General features: G+C 43.0%; 1 protein-coding gene and 1 long non-coding RNA gene across 12 annotated transcripts in view; both read right to left on the bottom strand.

Annotated features, from left to right (window-relative positions):
* The window catches only part of RBFOX1 (RNA binding fox-1 homolog 1), a 2185863-nt gene that overhangs the window by 1680252 nt on the left and 486375 nt on the right, over window positions 1-19236 (bottom strand). The gene's annotated exons all lie outside the window — the stretch shown is intronic.
* The window catches only part of LOC125961531 (uncharacterized), a 69787-nt gene that overhangs the window by 49651 nt on the left and 900 nt on the right, over window positions 1-19236 (bottom strand). The window contains exon 2 of the long non-coding RNA XR_007472356.1: window positions 10792-10892. This is a non-coding gene — a long non-coding RNA (uncharacterized LOC125961531). The remainder of the gene's footprint in view (window positions 1-10791; window positions 10893-19236) is intronic.

Below are 19236 nucleotides of genomic sequence, written 5' to 3'. Positions count from 1 at the left end.
ATACAAACAGCTCATGAAGCTCAATATCAAAAACCAAATAATCCAGTTAAAAAATGGGCAGAAGACTTAAATAGACATTTCACCAAAAAAGACATACAGATGGCAAAGAGGCACATGAAAAGATGCTCAACATCACTAATTATTAGAGAAATGCAAATCAAAACTACAGTGAGATCACCTCACTCTGGTCAGAATGGTCATTATCAAAAAATCTAGAAACAATAAATGCTGGAAAGGGTGTGGTGAAAAGGGAACCCTCCTGCACTGTGTGGGAATGTAAATCGATACAACCACTATGGAAAACAGTATGGAGGTTCCTAAAAAAGCTAAAGATAGAACTACCATATGACCCAGCAATCCCACTATGGGACATTTACCCTGAGAAAACCATAATTCAGAAAGAGTCATGTACCACAATGTTCATTGCAGCTCTGTTTACAATAGCCAGGACATGGAACCAACCTAAGTGTCCATCAAGAGATGAATGGATAAAGAAGATGTGGCACATATATACAATGGAATATTACTCAGCCATAAAAAGAAATGAAATTGAGTTATTTGTAGTGAGGTGGATGGACCTAGAGACTGTCATACAGAGTGAACTAAGTCAGAAAGAGAAAAACAAATACCGTATGCTAACACACATATATGGAATCTAAAAAAAAAAAATGGTACTGATGAACCTAGTTGCAGGGCATGAATAAAGATGTAGACATAGAGAATGGACTTGAGGACACAGGGTGGGAGGGGGAAGCCTGGGGCAAAATGAGAGTAGCATCGACATATATACACTACCTAATGTAAAATAGATAGTGGGAAGCAGCCACATAGCACAAGGAAATCAGCTTGGTGCTTTGCGATGACCTAGAGGGGTAGGACAGGGAGGATGTGAGGGAGGCTCAAGAGGGAGGGGATATGGGGGCATATGTATGCATGTGGCTGATTCACTTTGTTGTACAACAGAAACAAACACAGTATTGTGAAGCAATTATACTCCAATAAAGATCTATTAAAAAAAATGAATGAGCTATCAAGCCATGAAAAGACATGGAGGAACCTTAAATGCATATTTCTAAGTGAAAGAAGCCAATCTGAAAAGGCTACATACTTTATGATTCCAACCACATGGCATTTTGGAAAAGGCAAAACTATTGAGACAGTAAACAGATCAGTGGTTGCCAGGGGTTTTTCAGGGAAGGAGGGGGATAGATGGAACACTGAGAATTTTTCAGACAGTGAAAATACACTGTATGATACCATAATGATGAACACATGTCATTAGATATTTGTTCAAACCTGTAGAATATACAACACCAAGGGTGAACCTTGCTATAAACTATAGACTTTGGGGGATTATGATGTGTCAATATAGGTTCATTAATTATAACAAAGGTACTGCTCTGCGGGAGCTGTTGATAGTGGGGAGGCCATGCATGTGGGGGAGCAGGGGATATATGGGAAATCTCTGCACCTTCTTCTCAATTTTCCTGTAAACATAAAAATCCTCTAAAAAAGCAAAGTCTTTTCAAAAATCTATATGAAACTAAAACACCAGCTCATATACCATAACAAATGATATAATCAAGTATTTCCACTAACACAGAAATGTCAAAGTTGGAACTTCCCTGGTGGTCCAGTGGTTAAGACTTTGCCTTCCAGTGCAGGTGGTGCGGGTCCAATCCCTGGTTGGGGAGCTAAGATCCCACATGCCTCGTGGCCAAAAAACCAAAACATAAAACAGAAGCAATATTGTAACAAATTCAACAGACTTTAAAAATGGTCCACGTCAAAAAAAAAAAAAAAAAAAAGAAAGAAAAGAAATGTCAAAGTAAAGCAATGTATTATTAATGCAGAAATAGAAAAGCGATGTTGGTCTGCATCTGTCCATCTGCCTGCTGACATAGCCTTTCTCTTCCCTTTCCCCCAAGGTCCTGGGCTGTGCCTTGATCTCTTCATCTGCATTATGGGAATAAACCTACTACTCTCCCTCCTTCACATCATCAGACTGACTGATAATGCAGCTAAAGGGTTGTGTAAAACATAAAACTACATAAAAAGCAGACATCGCCCCCCTGGTGAGATTGTAAATTACTACAACCCATCTGGAGGGCAACTTGTCAGTATGTATTAAAATATAAAATGCATTTTCCCTTTAACCTGGTGATTCCATTTCTAAGAAAATAATCCCATGCACATGCATGCTCAGGTGCACAAAAATAGACATTGAAAAACGATCACCATAGCACTGCTCACAATAGGAAGAAAACCCCAAACACATCCTAAATGTCAATCAATAAGAAACTAATATATTGAACACAACAACTGTGGCCCATCCATGTTATGGAAAGCTATGCAGCTCTTAGGATGGGACAGGATAAAGAAAATATGAATGATGGATTTAAAAAGTAAATTGTGTAGCAATATGTATAGCATGATCTCATATATGTAAAAGTGTGTGTATATAAGTGTGCATGCATGACCATAGACATAATCTGGAAGGTTGCTCATGAAAATGTTAGTAATACTTACTTCTGGGGAGTGAGCTACAATGGATAAGAAGGAATATCACTTCTTTCTTTATATGCTTTATCAACTTATACATTTAATTATTGCCATAACCTCTTAACTGATCTCCTTGCTTCTGCTCTTACCCCCTGGAGAAGATGGAGTCCTGCTGCTGAATCCTAAGCCAGATCATAGCCATCCTCTGCTTAACACCTCCCAAGGCTCCCCAGCTCACTTGTAAGCCAAAGTCCTTGCCATCTCCACAGAAGGCTGTGTACCCCGCCCCTCTCCGACCGTACACCCAGTTTCTCGGCTTGCCCACTCCTCTCCATCCAAGGGGCTTCCTTGAACAAACCAGGTATGTTCCAGCCTCAGGACCTTTGCACAGGCCTGCACCCTCTTCCTGGAAAATCCTTCCTCCAGCTCTCTACAAAACAAACTCCCTGTTCTTCATGACCTGCTCCTGTCCTCTTATGTACAATTGTAACTGGCAGCCCTTTGCTCTGCTTTTCGCAAAGCCCTCATTCCTTACTACCATGTTATCAGTTGCTGTCTTCACGAGTCAGAATGTAAGCTCCAGGAGCCCAGGAACACTGGTTTATCCCTCAAGCCTATCCCTTTCGGTCAGTCGTCCTTGGTCCCCTTTCCTCCCTCTTAGCTGCCTATCTCTTCCAGAATAGACCAGCAACCAGCATCCTTCCTACTCACTTGCTCATATAAGTTATTAATAAATATTTTCAGATATACTAATTCATACTATAGTATAAATGACTCATTATTTACTCTGTCATAAAGTTCACTATCACATAATTGGGTTGAATCTTCAAGTGATTCTGAAACTGGAGGGTGCATAAGCATCACCTGAGGATCTTGCTCAGCATGAAGATTCTCAGGCCTCAAATCACTGAGGTTCTAAGTCAGTGGGTTGAGGGTGGAGCCCAGGAATCTAGATTCTTGAGAAGCACACGGGGAGATTCTGCAAGAGGCGGTCCACTGCAGGGAGCCTGCCAGTGAGCCCCACTGTTTTCCACTAGGCACTCTGTAGGTCCTTTTGGTGGTAATTCTCTGCCCCATGAATTCACTATTCTTATTCACATGCTAGACTTTAAAAAAGCAACATACTCATTGAACTGACACTGTGACACATATAAAACAAGAGCTAGAACAGAGCAAGAATCAGATTTCACTCTGGACATCTTCACTTGCCTGACCCCAAAGTGAAGTGCTTTCTCCTGAGAGACAACAGTTTCTGGCTATTGGTTTAATCATAATAGATTTTACTGCTCAGGTATATGTAGAACTCACCCCAACTCCCTTCTCCCTCCAGGTCAGAGCTTCCCACAACTAACGTGCATAATGATCACCTAGGGATCCTGTTTAAAAATGCAGATTTCGGGCTTCCCTGGTGGCACAGTGGTTGAGAGTCTGCTTGCCGATGCAGGGGACACGGGTTCGTGCCCCGGTCCGGGAAGATCCCACATGCCGCAGAGCGGCTGGGCCCGTGAGCCACGGCTGCTGAGCCTGCGCGTCCAGAGCCTGTGCTCCACAACGGGAGAGGCCACAACAGTGAGAGGCCCGCGTACCGAAAAAAAAGAAGAAAAAAAAATGCAGATTTCAACTCAGTAGGTGTGGGAGGGGCCCCAGATTCTGCATTTCCCCCAAGTTGCTTAATGATGCCAGCCCAGAGACCACATCTTCAGTAGAAAGGGTCTTGACCAGAGATAAAATATAGGTTTCACTTCACATGCCACATTGGAATGATTGGTTGTGCCTGCCTGGCTTACCAGTAGACAAAGATTTGGAGGCAAGACTCAGTTCAGAGGGAAAGAGTTCTGTGATCAATTAGTGATGTCTGTCATGGGCATGGGGTAGAGTTCTATTAGATGCGTGCTACCCTGTTCTGGGCTGTGTTCATCCTGCCACTTCAATGGATAGTTGATGTTTAAACAGTACCATCAGTTCAACATGAGAGTTTCTGACTTATGCTTATGACATCACCTCAGACATTAATACATTCACAACACACACTTACACACAAATACATCTAGAATATAACTCTGGCTAAAGGCTCATTTGTTCTTACCTGTTGGAATTTTCAGAGCTTCCAAGTTCCTGGACTTTCCCACAGGACACCTCCCTCATAGGTCAGCTTCTTTCCACCTCAACCCTCTGAAATCTCTCCCTTAACCAGAGGAGAACAAATATCCAGGAGTTACACATACCCACAACCTAATTTTCTTCCAAGAGGTCCTTGCTGCATACATTCTGCATTCGTTTGCTGGGACCATCATGACAACGAACCACAAGCCAGGTGACTTAAATTTATTGTCCACCATTCTGGAGGCTAAAACTCCAAGATCAAGGTGTTGGCAAGGTTGCTTCCTTCCGAGGGCTGTGAGGAAGAATCTGTTCCATGACTCCTTCCTTGGCTTGTAGATGACCATCTTCTCCTGTGTCTTCATCTGGTCTTCCCACCATATGTATCTGTGTCCAAATTTCCCCTCTTATAAGGGCACCAGTCATACTGGAATAGGGCCCACCCACAGGACCTCATTTTCACTTGATTCCTTCTGTAAAGACCCTATCTCCAAATGAGGTCACATTCTGAGTCAGGAGTTCAACATATGGATTTTGAGGGGACAGATTTCACCCCATAACACATTGATGAAGTGTTTTCGACAGAAAAGGTCAGATTTAGAACTCAGTCCATCACCTCCCTTCTACTTCCGGTTGCATCAATATTTAATTGACTCTAATCTTTCTTCCACCTTATGGTGGTTTATAGGCTCTACAACAAGGCTTTCTGCTAACAGAGCTATTTGAAACTTCTTAATGGGGCCAAAGGCACTCCCCCCAATCTATCCCCTCGCTATCCCACTCTCTGACATTTCTATTTTTTCTTTCCTTTGGAAATGTAAAACACCTGAGTACAATAGGTTGAAAACAACAACAACAGAGGTGACCAGTGTGACCGAGCTCCTCATCCGGGCATCTCATACCTACGTCCCACAGAGAGAGGGTCCATTTGGACACAACAAAAGTCATTTTCTAGTAAAGCTCCCCGGGGAAGCAGTGGAGGCTGGCCTGACCTCCCATTTCAATGGCGCCCACGTGGGCTGAACCCAGAATCATCTGCTTCCTCCACAGCAGGCAGGCTCAAATTCACACAACAGTAATGCACAGAAGAGCAGATTTTGGCGACGATGCAGAGTTTCAGCCAAAATAAATGTTACCACCTGGTAGGTTTCGAACAGTATCCATGCCGGTATTTCATTTGGGCTGAAAACACCAGAAAAATAGTATTTTGCATTTTGCACCTGTAGCCATGGTCCCTGTCAGCCACACATCACTTCGCAATGATGCTGCTGAGGAGGGAGGGAAAGGGTATTCTAAAGGGGTCTAAGCAGTGAGGGCATGTTGGATTCAGAGTTTCTAATAAGATGCGACGGGGGAAAAAGCCATGGTATCCTACAAAATTTTAACAGCCATTTCTTCAGAAGCGCGGATATCTCACTATCCCCCATTTGATGCACATTTCAGTGTTTCCTTTGTTAAGTCAGTGGTACCTCTGCCAAAATGCATTCACTTATCTCATTACAGTTTAGCCTCTCTTATGTTCCAAAAACTAAGCGTGGCAGTAAATGGTACATACCGCACAAGGGCACACACGCATTCATTTAGCAGGCACACTATAGAGAAATCTGACTTAATGAAAGTTTATTTGAAGAGAATGCTTATTTAAATGCAGTCTACTCTTGCAAATGGAAATGGGTTATTTTTGGATAATTGCATAGCTGGGTGAGCTGTGCACTCACTCTGCTGGGTGGCTTGACTGTTTCTTAACCTTTTCTAACTGGAAAAAATGTATATATTTTTTTCATCTGCAGAGAGAAACTAATGGGATTTCGTTAGGTCAAGAGTATGGTCATGAAGCTTAAGGACTGAGGAGAAATGCAAACAGGAATCCTCAAAGAATGGTATTGGGGGTAGGAAAGGAGGCGGAGGCGACAGAGCTGAAAGCCTCTCATTCTGATACTGCTGAGTATTAGGTCCAGCAAAGACGACTAATAAGCGTTTTTAAATATCTAATTACAGTAAACAGTCTTCCCCTTTCAAACAAAAAGCTTCATTTATGCCTTTTTAGGAGTCAAGAGGAAAGCCACCCTATAAATACCATGGGGAAGATATTGAGAGTACCCCAGCAAGCCCTGTTGTACAGTTGGCATTCTGTATACACAGGTGAAAAACCCGTGGATACAAGAGGCCGACTGTATTCATTGTACTGCACCATTTTATATAAGGGACTGGAGCATTCATGGATTTTGGTATCTGTGGGGGCTTCTGGAGCCAATCCCCTGAGGATACCGAGGGATAACAGTACTCGAAAGGCTGGTGGCAATTGCAGGAAATGAGATGTCTGTGAGCTTGAATGCCCAGACAAGGTGAGACTGGGACAGGTCCATCTGAGTGTGACATCTGTAAGGTGTCTCTGAGTGCCTGCACCCCATGCTCCATTCCTTTCTGAACACCCACCCTTCCCCAACTTGTGGGCCATGTGGGAACTCGGCCACCACCTTTTTTTTTTTTTAATATCTTTATTGGAGTATGATTGCTTTACAATGGTGTGTTAGTTTCTGCTTTATAACAAAGTGAATCAGCTATATATATATATACATATATTCCCATTTCTCCTCCCTCTTGCATCTCCCTCACACCCTCCCTATCCCACCCCTCTAGGGGCCACAAAGCACTGAGCTGATCTCCCTGTGCTATGCGGCTGCTTCCCACTAGCTATCTATTTTACATTTGGTAGTGTATATATGTCCATGTCACTCTCTCACTTCGTCCCAGCTTACCCTTCCCCCTCCCCATGTCCTCAAGTCCATTCTCTACATCTGCATCTTTATTCCTGTTCTGTCCCTAGGTTCTTCAGAACCATTTTTTTTAGATTCCATATATATGTGTTAGCATATGGTATTTGTTTTTCTCTTTCTGACTTACTTCACTCTGTATGACAGTCTCTAGGTCCATCCACCTCACTACAAATAACTCAATTTCATTTCTTTTTATGGCTGAGTAATATTCCATTGTATATATGTGCCACATCTTCTTTATCCATTCATCTGTTGATGGACATTTAGGTTGGTTCCATGTCCTGGCTACTGTAAATAGAGCTGCAATGAACACTGTGGTACATGACTCTTTCTGAATTATGGTTTTCTCAGGGTATATGCCCAGTAGTGGGATTGCTGGGTCATATGGTAGTTCTATTTTTAGTTTTTTTGTTGTTTTTCTTTTAACATCTTTATTGGGGTATAATTGCTTTACAATGGTGTGTTAGTTTCTGCTTTATAACAAAGTGAATCAGTTATACATATACATATGTTCCCATATCTCTTCCCTCTTGCGTCTCCCTCCCTCCCACCCTCCCTATCCCACCCCTCCAGGTGGTCACAAAGCACCGAGCTGATATCCCTGTGCTATGCGGCTGCTTCCCACTAGCTATCTACCTTACGTTTGTTAGTGTATATATGTCCATGCCTCTCTCTCGCCCTGTCACAGCTCACCCTTCCCCCTCCCCATATCCTCAAGTCCGTTCTCCAGTAGGTCTGTGTCTTTATTCCTGTCTTACCCCTAGGTTCTTCATGACATTTTTTTTTCTTCTTAAATTCCATATATATGTGTTAGCATACGGTATTTGTTTTTCTCTTTCTGACTTACTTTACTCTGTATGACAGTCTCTAGGTCCATCCACCTCACTGCAAATAACTCAATTTCATTTCTTTTTATGGCTGAGTAATATTCCATTGTATATATGTGCCACATCTTCTTTATCCATTCATCTGTCGATGGACATTTAGGTTGGTTCCATGTCCTGGCTACTGTAAATAGAGCTGCAATGAACACTGTGGTACATGACTCTTTCTGAATTATGGTTTTCTCAGGGTATATGCCCAGTAGTGGGATTGCTGGGTCGTATGGTAGTTCTGTTTTTAGTTTTTTAAGGAACCTCCATACTGTTCTCCATAGCGGCTGTATCAGTTTACATTCCCACCAGCAGTGCAAGAGGGTTCCCTTTTCTCCACACCCTCTGCAGCATTTATTGTTTGTAGATTTTTTGATGCTGGCCATTCTGACCGGTGTGAGATGATATCTCATTGTAGTTTTGATTTGCATTTCTCTAATGATTAATGATGTTGAGCATTCTTTCATGTGTTTGCTGGCAATCTGTATATCTTCTTTGGAGAAATGTCTGTTTATGTCTTCTGCCCATTTTTGGATTGGGTTGTTTGTTTGTTTGATATTGTGCTGCATGAGCTGCTTGTATATTTTGGAGATTAATCCTTGTCAGTTGCTGCATTTGCAAATATTTTCTCCCATTCTGAGAGTTGTCTTTTCGTCTTGTTTATGGTTTCCTTTGCTTTGCAAAAGATTTTAAGTTTCATTAGGTCCCATTTGTTTATTTTTGTTTTTATTTCCATTTCTCTAGGAGGTTCGGCCACCACCTTTCACTCTCATGTCTCCGTTTATCTCAGTTATGGATTTCCATGGATGGCCTCTGGACAGCATCCCATCCTGACCTACCTGGATGTAAAGAATCCCCCTCCTTCCCATAATCCCACACCTACAAGCAGCTCCCTACTTTATCCTGAAGTCAGGAAAAGAGCATGGGCCCTAAGAACCTAAGATGAGCTGCTGTCATGAAGCATCCAGATTACATCTGCAGCCTTTCCATCGACCCACCCCTGCCCTTTTAATCTGTGGTCAGTACTGAACGCCCAGCTCTAAGCCAGGGGCTCTAGAGGGGACACTCACGGTGTGAAAGACACAGACTCCGTCTCAAAGGGTGGGAGTTGCCTTGCACAAGTGACTGAGACATAAGTTTCTGCAACTTGAAAACCAGAACGAGAAGCAAACTTACAGACAAACAAAACCCTGCAGTAAGATGATGGGCACTAAATGTAGAGGACTCATTATCTGCAAGACATAGCATAAACCATCAGTAGACATTTAAAGACTAGATGAGTTTGGAGATAGTGGCTCCCTAATGAGAGATTAAGGGAAATGAGTTGGGACTTGGTGGGAAGGGATAGAGAGGACCTCTATGGCAGAGGGGGTGTTGCCTTAGCTTCTGTGATTTCCCCAAGATGTAAGTGAAAGGGGAGTTGTATGGAAAGGTCGGGGGTAAGTACCCATCCTCTGTGTGCAGATGCCTACAGTCTGGGACCTGGTCAGAAGCCCAAGAGAGGTGCCTAGGGCATGTTATACTCTCTGACCTGGATTTAGTATCCTCACCTCTGAATACTTGGACTTGGGCCAAATAACCTCTCTGAGCTCCAGTGTCTCCATCCCTCAAGTAAGGTGAATACAATCTTCCCTGCCTACCTTTCATTAGAACCATTCTCATGTTTTTAATCACTAAAATGTATTGAACACTTATTATATGCCACTCACAGAAGTGGGCACTCTGCATACAGCATCTCACTCAGTTCCCATAATAGCCTTAGGAAACGAAATCACGTTGCCCATTTGATAGACCAAGAAGGATAAACACTTGCGTAAGTCCACGCCGCTGCACGTGTCAGAGCAAGATTCACAGGGTGCTTGTTGATGTGTTTTACAAATCACAAAGCACCAGCAAATGTTACAGGTCTCTTTCCCAATGTGTCCACAAGGATTTGCAAGCATCGCTTCTAATTATTGGGAAGCCCTTAGGTGGGAGCTGAGAGGCTATTTTCAGCCAAACTGAAGTAGATGGCTCAGAAAATTCATATGTCCACTCCCCAAGAACATTCATACCTCTGATCACTGGAGCTCAGACCCAACTAGGGCAGGGCCAAGGGTACCTGGCAGCAGAGTACCCCCAAAACCAAAGCAAATGAATGTGGTTTCATAAAGTGCCAGGTTTAACAATCCACCAGTTGTTTTCCCAGGAGGTCAGGGTGGGGGGAGTCAAATTTCAATGCCCATGTCTTTTTGAAAAAGCTACCATTAAAAACTCGTAACAAAATATGATAATTGATTGGGTATCAAATAGACCTTTGGCTCTTCTCTCCCAAACTCAACCAGTTACCACTGGTTGAAGTGGTATGAAAGGGCATGAAGAGGTCCCATGGGGGCAGGGACTTTGTCTAGTTCATTGTTATATACTCAGTGCCTGGCATATGGTAGGTGCATACTAAAGCAATGACTGTCTAGCAGGTAGCTGCTGTGACTTTTCTGTAAAAATGCTGAGAAACATGGCATTTTTTCAATGGAACCCAAAATGGCAGGTATTGGACTCACCCCGAGGGAGGAGGAATGCCCTGTGTTTTCAGAATCAGCCAGCGAAGCAACTCAGACTGGTGTTTGACTCTGCAGCCTCTGCACATACAGCTCTCGCTTTTCTGCAAGTAAAAAATGCCCATTCGGGCTTCCCTGGTGGCACAGTGGTTGAGAATCCGCCTGCTAATGCAGGGGGCACAGGTTCGAGCCCTGGTCCGGGAAGATCCCATATGCCGCGGAGCAACTAAGCCCGTGCGCCACAACTACTGAGCCTGCGCGTCTGGAGCCTGTGCTCCGCAACAAGAGAGGCCACGATAGTGAGAGGCCCGCGCACCGTGATGAAGAGTGGCCCCCGCTCGCTGCAACTGGAGAGAGCCCTCGCACAGAAACGAAGACCCAACACAGCAAAAATAAATATAAAATAAATAGCAAAAATAAATATATATTTAAAAAAAATGCCCATTCCCAGAGTTCTAGGCACTAATGGAAAGAACGAGAAAGGGAGAATGTAAGTGTTCCCAGCCCCGCAGTTTACTGCTGTTACTGTCTTTGCTTCTGGAGTGCTGAGGGTGGTCTGCAATACCAGTGAGTTCAGCCCAGTTGGATGGTGGAAGCCAGCTTGGCAGTACGTGTGAGACAGAGCAGCCAACAGCTTGGAGCCCTATCTTCCCACCAAGGGAAACTCAAGGCCAATGGGACATGGGGCCCAGATGGCATTGGTGGTGAGCTGGAGAGTTCAGAAGCCCAAATGCAACCATACCATCCTGCCCCGCATTTTTCTGCCCCACAGCATCTTTCAGCTTGTAAAAGACTTTCACATCCTCTCACATATTCATGTGGTCGAATACTTGCTGGGCTCCTACTATGTGCCTGCCCCAGTTCTAACCACAGGGATGCTGCCATGAAAAAGATACAGCACTTGAATACTTGAGGTGCATGCATCCTTCTTGGGGGATAGAGAGAATAAAGAAATAATATAATGCCAGGGAGGGATAGATTCCTGGGGGGAAAAAAAAATGATCCAGGAAAGCCGACAGAAGAAGGTGCTATTTTAGACAGGAAGCTCGGAGCAGGGTTTTTTCTGGATGTGGCATTTCAGCAAAGACCTGAGTGAAAGGAACGAGCTGATGAGCTTTGTGAATCTCTGGGTCTGAAGTGCAACCGAGTCACCATGGTCTGTGGGACCTCGACCTGCTCATTATCGGGTGGAAATCACTTTTCAAACCCAAGTTTTAAAAATATTCCCTTGGAGTAAAGCGTCCTCAGATTTGTGCTGACTTCAGGAGACAGGCAGACTGCCTTGGCAGCAATCTTTAAAAATAAAATGAAAAGCAATTATGATCCATCGCAGCAATTTACTCAGCGAAAATCTGGGGAGCAAAAAAGGTAAACACATCCCCTTCCCCACAAGGGCCTCCTGAGCTGGGGTCTTTCCTCGTGGCTGGGAGCTGGCTTTCTCTCTCCAGGATGCTGGTCCAGGCTGTCTTCAGAGCTTAAGGGACAGGTGTGCACTCTGATTTCCAGGTACAAACCAGCTCTCATCAATGCACACAGCCAGGAGTGAGTCACCCTCAAGCACAGCCAATTCGGGCCACGAGCAGCAAAGACAAAGAAGAGCATTTGTGTGTTTCCCAGACATGACACATCCTAAGGAGGGTGCAGCCAAATCAAGCCTCCCGAGGTCTGAGGGTTGATCTGCAGTCAAGAGAGCTTAAAATGACACAGGAAAGGAAGGGAAGGCTGCCCAAATCATGCAACTCTTTTAACCTAGCCAGACACCCTACGTTCTCCTGACTAGCACATTTTTGTCCTAGTTTCTTATCTTGGTTTCTAACCACCCACCCCCATCTTAGCGAGTCCCTCTATTTTAACATTAAGTTTTTAAAAAATATGTGCAAATAGTACATGCTCAGAATACACAGAAAAGCCGAAAGAAGGGAATAAAAATCATTCATGGTGTCACACCATTCAGCAATAACGGCTTTTCACGTTGTGCTGTACACCCTTCGAGAGTTTTTCTTTCCCATCTTATTTGTGGATACATATTTTTAAACAAGCCATAGCCATACGATCTGTCATTTAACATAATTTTTTTCACTCAAGGAATCAGAAATATCTTCCCAGGCCCATGTAAATGACAGAGTTATCCAAATGTGTTTACCAAATCAGATTTAATGGCTGCAGAGGATTCCATTTTATGGCCAGACCATAATTTATTTGATTTTTCCTTTTACTGGAATTTTCATTATTATAAACAATGTAGTGATGAGCATCGCTCACTCCTTCATTTAACAACTATTTATAGAGTGCCTTCTGTGGCTAAGTTTGCCAGCACATCCTTAATTATTCCCTGAGGACAAATTTCTCGAACTGGAATTGCCAGGTCAAAACACAAGTGTGCATTTAAGGCTTCTGAAACAAGCATATTTATCTTATTGCCAAATCGCCCCCCAAAACGTTGTTCCAAGTTGTACTGCTACCAGCCTAGGATGCAAGTGCCTGGCTTCCAAACTCTTTGGCAACATTGACTTTTGTTTCCTTTCTTTGGCCAACTTTGTAGGAGACAAATGATGTCTTGTTGTTTCACTTTTCAATCCTTTGTTGCTAGCCAGCCTGAACATTTCTCCATGTGTGCTGGTCATTTAGATTTCCCTTCCTATGAACTGCTTATTCATAGCTTTAACAATATGTCTTAATTAAATCTTAGGATGAAGAGGAAAGAATGGAGAAAATTAATAATTATTGAGTGCTTGCTATTTTCCAGACAGCATACACTCCTGGCTTTGAGGGGAAATACGTATCCTTACAACACACCTATCTTTGTCCCCATTTTATAGGTGATGATGTACATCTTGGGGGGTATACCTGTCCTAGGATGCAGGGTCAAGGGCGGAAGCAGAAATCAAACTCCCCCATGGAAGCTTGTGCCCAGCACTGTCTCCTGGGGGGTGTTTAAACTTTCTTTGATTCTGGAGTCACTCCGTCGAGGGAAACTGTGTAAGAGCCAGAACTAAGATGCTCTGGTCCTTACCCTGGGGTAAGGACCCCAGCACCCAAGTCACTGGACGCTGAATGGCTTCTTCAGAGAACCTGCCATGTCCAATTATTTTCATCATTTTAGCCCAAGAGCCTCTAGGAATATGTTCCCTAGGAAATACTTGGAAAGAGTAACTACCAAATGGCTGGGCCAGATCTTTCTCACTGCAGCAGAGTAGCTAAAGAACCATTTTAGAAGCAGGGCAATTACAGATTTCACATTCTTATATACGCTTCAGAAGTAGCCTTATCTACTCTGAATATTTCATATAAATGGAATCGCACAATATGTGAGCTTTTTTTGTCTTCTTTCACTTAGCGAGACGTTTTCTAAGTTCACCCATGTTACAGCATGTATCAGTTATTTCATTCCTTTTATGGCTAAATAATATTCCATTGTATGGATAGACCAGAATTTGAATATCCATTCATCTGATGATGGACATTTGGGCTGTTTCTACCATTTGGTTGCTGTGAATAGAGCTGCTACGGACACGTTGACATGTATTTGTTAGAGGACCTGTTTTCAAATCATTTGGGTCTATAACTAGGAGTGGAACTGCTGCGTGTTTGTTTCTATTTTCTGGTTCATTAGACTGTCAGATCCTTGAGGGAGGAGGTCTTGTTCACCAATTTACCCCTAGAGCTTAAGGTAACTGCCCTGGTTTGCCTGGGACTGTTGAATTCCCCAGGACATGGGACTTTCAGTGATAAAACTGGGAAAAAATCCCAGACAAACCTAGACAAGCTGGTCACTTTACCAATGTCTAGGACATTATGTGACATGGAACAGCTACTCAGTAAATATTTTTAAAATTAAAAGTTCCTGCCATTTATTCATCATTTAGTTAATCTCGACATGTCTCAGCATACTGAGGTTTAAAGGGAAGGTTTTTTAACGCAATGAGGTATTAATAGCAATCTATAAGATCACAGAAACCCACACTTGCAGTGCAGTTGAAGCATACACAGAAGGGAGCATGGAAGTTTTCAATCGTGAAACTGTAGGTGGTTGCAGTGTTAAGGCTGTTTGATAAAGACACTCAAGTAGTATCAAGGCTTCCCTGCGCTGGTGAGGAAGAGCAGTTTCATGTGCCAGAAACCAGAGCAGAATATTTTTTCCTTATACTAAGTGAGATCAGGCAGATCAGAAAAACACTGCTCATGACAGAGAGTCACAACTGCTATCTTTTTAGAGAAAGGTAGAGGCCTGTGGGAAATACCACAGAGCATTCAGACAGGGATTGAGATTAGTTATGAGAGCTTTGGTTCTAACCAAGTAGAGATCCAGCAGGCGCTTGGCACTGGAAGTAAAGGAACCTCCTTCCATTCTGTGCCATTAAGAACAGCAATGGGATAGCACCTCACACCTGTTAGAATGGTTATTATATTAAAAACAAAAAGAAAGATAACAGTTGTTGACAAGGATGTGGAGAAAAGGGAACCCTTGTGCACTGTTGGTGGGAATGTAAATTGGTGCAGCCACTATGGAAAATAGTATAGAGGTCCTTCAAAAATTAAAAATAGAATTACCATGTGCTCCAGCAATCCCACTTCTGGGTATGTAGCCAAAGGAAATGCAATTAGAATCTCAAAGAGATACTGCACCCCCATGTTCACTGCAGCATTATTCATAATAGCCAAGACATGGAATCCACCTAAATGTTCATCAAAGGATTAATGAATAAAGAAAATGTGATCTATACATACAATGGAATAGTATTCAGCCTCAGAAAAGAAGGAAATCCTGACATTTGTGACAACATGGATGAACCTGAGGACATTATGTTAAGCAAAATAAGCCAGACACAGAAGGACAAATACTGCAAGATACCACTTAAAGGAGGAATCTAAAATAGTCAAACTCAGAAGCAGAGAGTGGAAGGGTGGTTGCCAGGGGCTGGATGTGGAGGGAACAGAGAGATGTTGGTCAAAGGGTACAGCTATATTGGATGAACAAGTTCTAGAGATTTACTTACAGCATAGAGCTTACAGTGAACAATACTGCGTTACATACTTAAAAATTTGCTGAGAGTAGATCTTATGTTAAGTGCTCTTATCACAAAATAATAATAAAGAGGGTGGAAGGAAAGTTTTGGAGATAACGTTGTGTTTATGGCATAGATTGTGGTGATGGTTTCATGGGTGTGTACTTATCTCCAGACTCATCAACTTGTATACATTAAATATGTTCACAGGTTTTGTATGTCAGCATACTTCAATAGAGGGGGTTAAAATTTTTTAATAATTTTTTTTAAAAGCAGAGATGGGAATAGTTACACAAATTGTTGACAAGGCTCTGAACTTGCAGTGACTGCAAAAAGAGAGCCTGAGAATTCTGTGTATTTGAATGTCCTGATAGAATTGGATGGCATTTCAGCGAATGTGTGAGATGTGTGTAGAGGGAGGCAAAAGAGAAGTCAGGGATCAAACAGGCAGGACCGTGAGAGACTCGGAGGAGGAGCCACAAAAGAAGTGGGAGCATCAGAACAGACACGCATCTGACTTCGCCAATCCCCACCGTGAACAAACAGCATGTATACCCGAAGAGGGCCTCATGTTTCCATTGACTATTCTGTAAAGCTGAACATTTCATGCCATTATGCCATTATTAATTCAGACATTCTAAACTAAACCTTGTCCTTCTATATAAGTAGTCAGGCTAAAGAACCCCTTCCAACACTGCTAAAAATAAATATCTGAAGAAAAGTGAAGAAAGGAAACAAACATATTTATAAAGTGTGTGTGTGTGTGCATGCTTTCAATGCTACAACACTTCAGAAATGTACACACTATTCACCCCCATTTTATGGATGTGGCAACAGAGGTTCAGCAAGCTGAACAGATTTGCTTAAAGTCAAAAGATGGTGAATGGAGGAGCTGAGACTTAATCCTGTTCTGACTGCAAATGCCTCGTCTTTGCATTGTATCACGCTGCCTCTCTCATGTCCCACTAACTGTTTCTGAATGGGCTCAACAGGGAAGTGGAGTCAAGGTGCACTTTCCTTGGAGGGTCAGTAGCTATTTCCCCACAATGGGGTATTAAGGAGCCTTCCTCCTGTCTGACAGACCACAATTACCTGGATGTGCGCTCATAACCTTTCTCCACCATGTCCAAAAAGTGAAGGCCTTTGGTTAGATTAGGATGTCAAATTTATCATTCCCTGTCTCTTTTAACATCCAACACCTTGTAGTTGCAATACATCATTTCTTTATTAGGGATCAGCAGAACTGTGCTCATAGGAGCTTTCCTATTCTGGGTCTTAATTTTGTACATTTCCAGTTTCCATGGAGACACTACATTCTAGCATTCTAAGAGTGTCACTATAAAACAATGTGAAAACAAAGCAACTTCATAGAAATGGCTCACTCTGGACATCACCAAGCAACACCCTCATCAAATACACAGGACTGCTGTGCTGCGTTTTGGAATTAACTGCTGGGGCCAAGCTCCCTTCTTTTCCCCCCAATCTAAGAGGCACATTTCATGCCCATCCTGGGGACCAAGCTCATAGTTACGAGAGCATCTCCAGGTCCCCCTGCTTCAACTATTGCACCACTGGTATAATAAAGTCGAGAGGTAACTATGGCAACATTATTCCAAGGATAAATACCACAATATCGCCTTCAACATTTTTCCCCCACAAACAAATGAAAAACCGAGAATATGTAGGATTAATAGCATCACTTGTTAGCATCACAAAGTCAATGGATGGCAGAGTTCAGAAAAGCTTTAATTATGTGGAGTCTTTCCTGGCTCAGTTTGACACTTGCTCTGTGCCTCCCGCAGAGGAAGCACATGTGGATGGTCAGCCTCAGAATTCACTGTCACTGAACCTGGGCACCATCGGGAACCCCAACCTGGGTTTCTGGAAGTTCACAAGATGTCCTGGGTCTGCTTTCACCAGAAGAGTCCGTGTTGTAGGCAGGGGTAACAGCTCACCTCTGAAGTGGAGAACTTCATGGTGGGTCGGCGTCAAGTACGTTCATGTTGACCAGAGTATAGGGAGGGAAAAGGATTCATTGCCAGACCTTCCCATTGCTTAAGACTTGATAGAAGTAGTTTAGCACAGTGGTTGAAAGCATGGACTTTGAACTGGACAGATAACTTGAGTTGAAGACTCTGTTCCTCCACTTTCTAGCTCTTTGACCTTAAGCAAGTTATTGAACCTCTCCAAGTCTCAGTTTCCTCATCTGTAAAGTGGGGATAATGGCCAACCTCATAGCATTGTTGTAAGGATTAAATGAAATCGCAGTGTGTGGCAACGCATCCAACAAAACCCACTTCCTCTTGGCTCACATCTATATTATATTTCCCAGGCCTACTGTTCCTGAGTTATGACCAGTGCAGTATGAGTTGAAATGATGTATTCTTCTAGGCTAGCCCATTAAAAGCTTCCCACCTATGCCCCTCCATGCTCTTTCCCTCGTCTGCTGGCTGAATGCCAACACAAAGGGCAACCTTGGAAGCTATTCAGTAATGATTGGCGGATCATCTGAGCTTAATTTGGGGACTAAATCAACTTGAATGACTGCATGGACCAAAGCTCCCCCATCCTTTGCCAACCAGGAACACCTGAATTAAGAAGTTATTGATAAAGAAATAAACTTCTGTTGTGATAAGCTACTTCAGTTTTATCATCTAGCACAACCTTTAATTATACAAATGCAACATGCTTAGCCCAGTTCCTGACACACACTGAAAAAGCAGTATCTGTTAGGTGTATGATTGAGAAGAGGTCACTTTTCCTGAAAAGGTGGTCAATTTGCCAAGAACTCTGGCAAATACCATCTCTGCTGATTTCATGGAGTCAATGTGATTCGTAGAGTTAGGCGTAAGCTTTTCTGCTGCAATAAGTAATGAAGTACAAATTGAGGAAATTAGTTATCAATTAGTCATTCGATGGTTGGGAAGGCAGGTGGCAGGCATAAATGGTGCCAGATTAGTTAAGCCACGATAAATTTTATTGCTCTACAAGGATTGGGTCTTTATCCATTACTTTTCAAATTTATCTTTATTATTGGCCCCTGGACATGAGACAGGACCTGGACGTGGAAGGAGGTAAAAGACCAGCCAGGGCATTTGAGAGATGCGACGAAATTCACAGCAAATATGGTCCTCACGGAGGCTATTTATGAGCAACTGAGAGAGGAAGAGGCACCAGGGAAGCTATGCTAATCTTTTCTCACTGCCCTCTCTGTAGGGTTTCCAGTTTTCTTAAGGAAATCCCGCAGTTTGCATGCCCTTTCCCTATAATTATCACAATGTACTAAAAATCCCGTGGCGTTTTGCATGTCAGTCCACTGCAGGAGGTAAGAAGGGATCTTTCTGCTCATCTGGAAAATGTAAGAACTGGACTCATGAGATTAAGCTACAACTGACAAAGGGGAGGGTGTGGACCTTTCTAGTCTGCAAGTCCCTGTGACCGA

Source organism: Orcinus orca, chromosome 16 (genome assembly GCF_937001465.1).
Source record: "Orcinus orca chromosome 16, mOrcOrc1.1, whole genome shotgun sequence".
NCBI classification, from domain to species: Eukaryota; Metazoa; Chordata; class Mammalia; order Artiodactyla; family Delphinidae; genus Orcinus; species Orcinus orca.
This window is presented reverse-complemented; position numbering and strand designations above follow the sequence as displayed.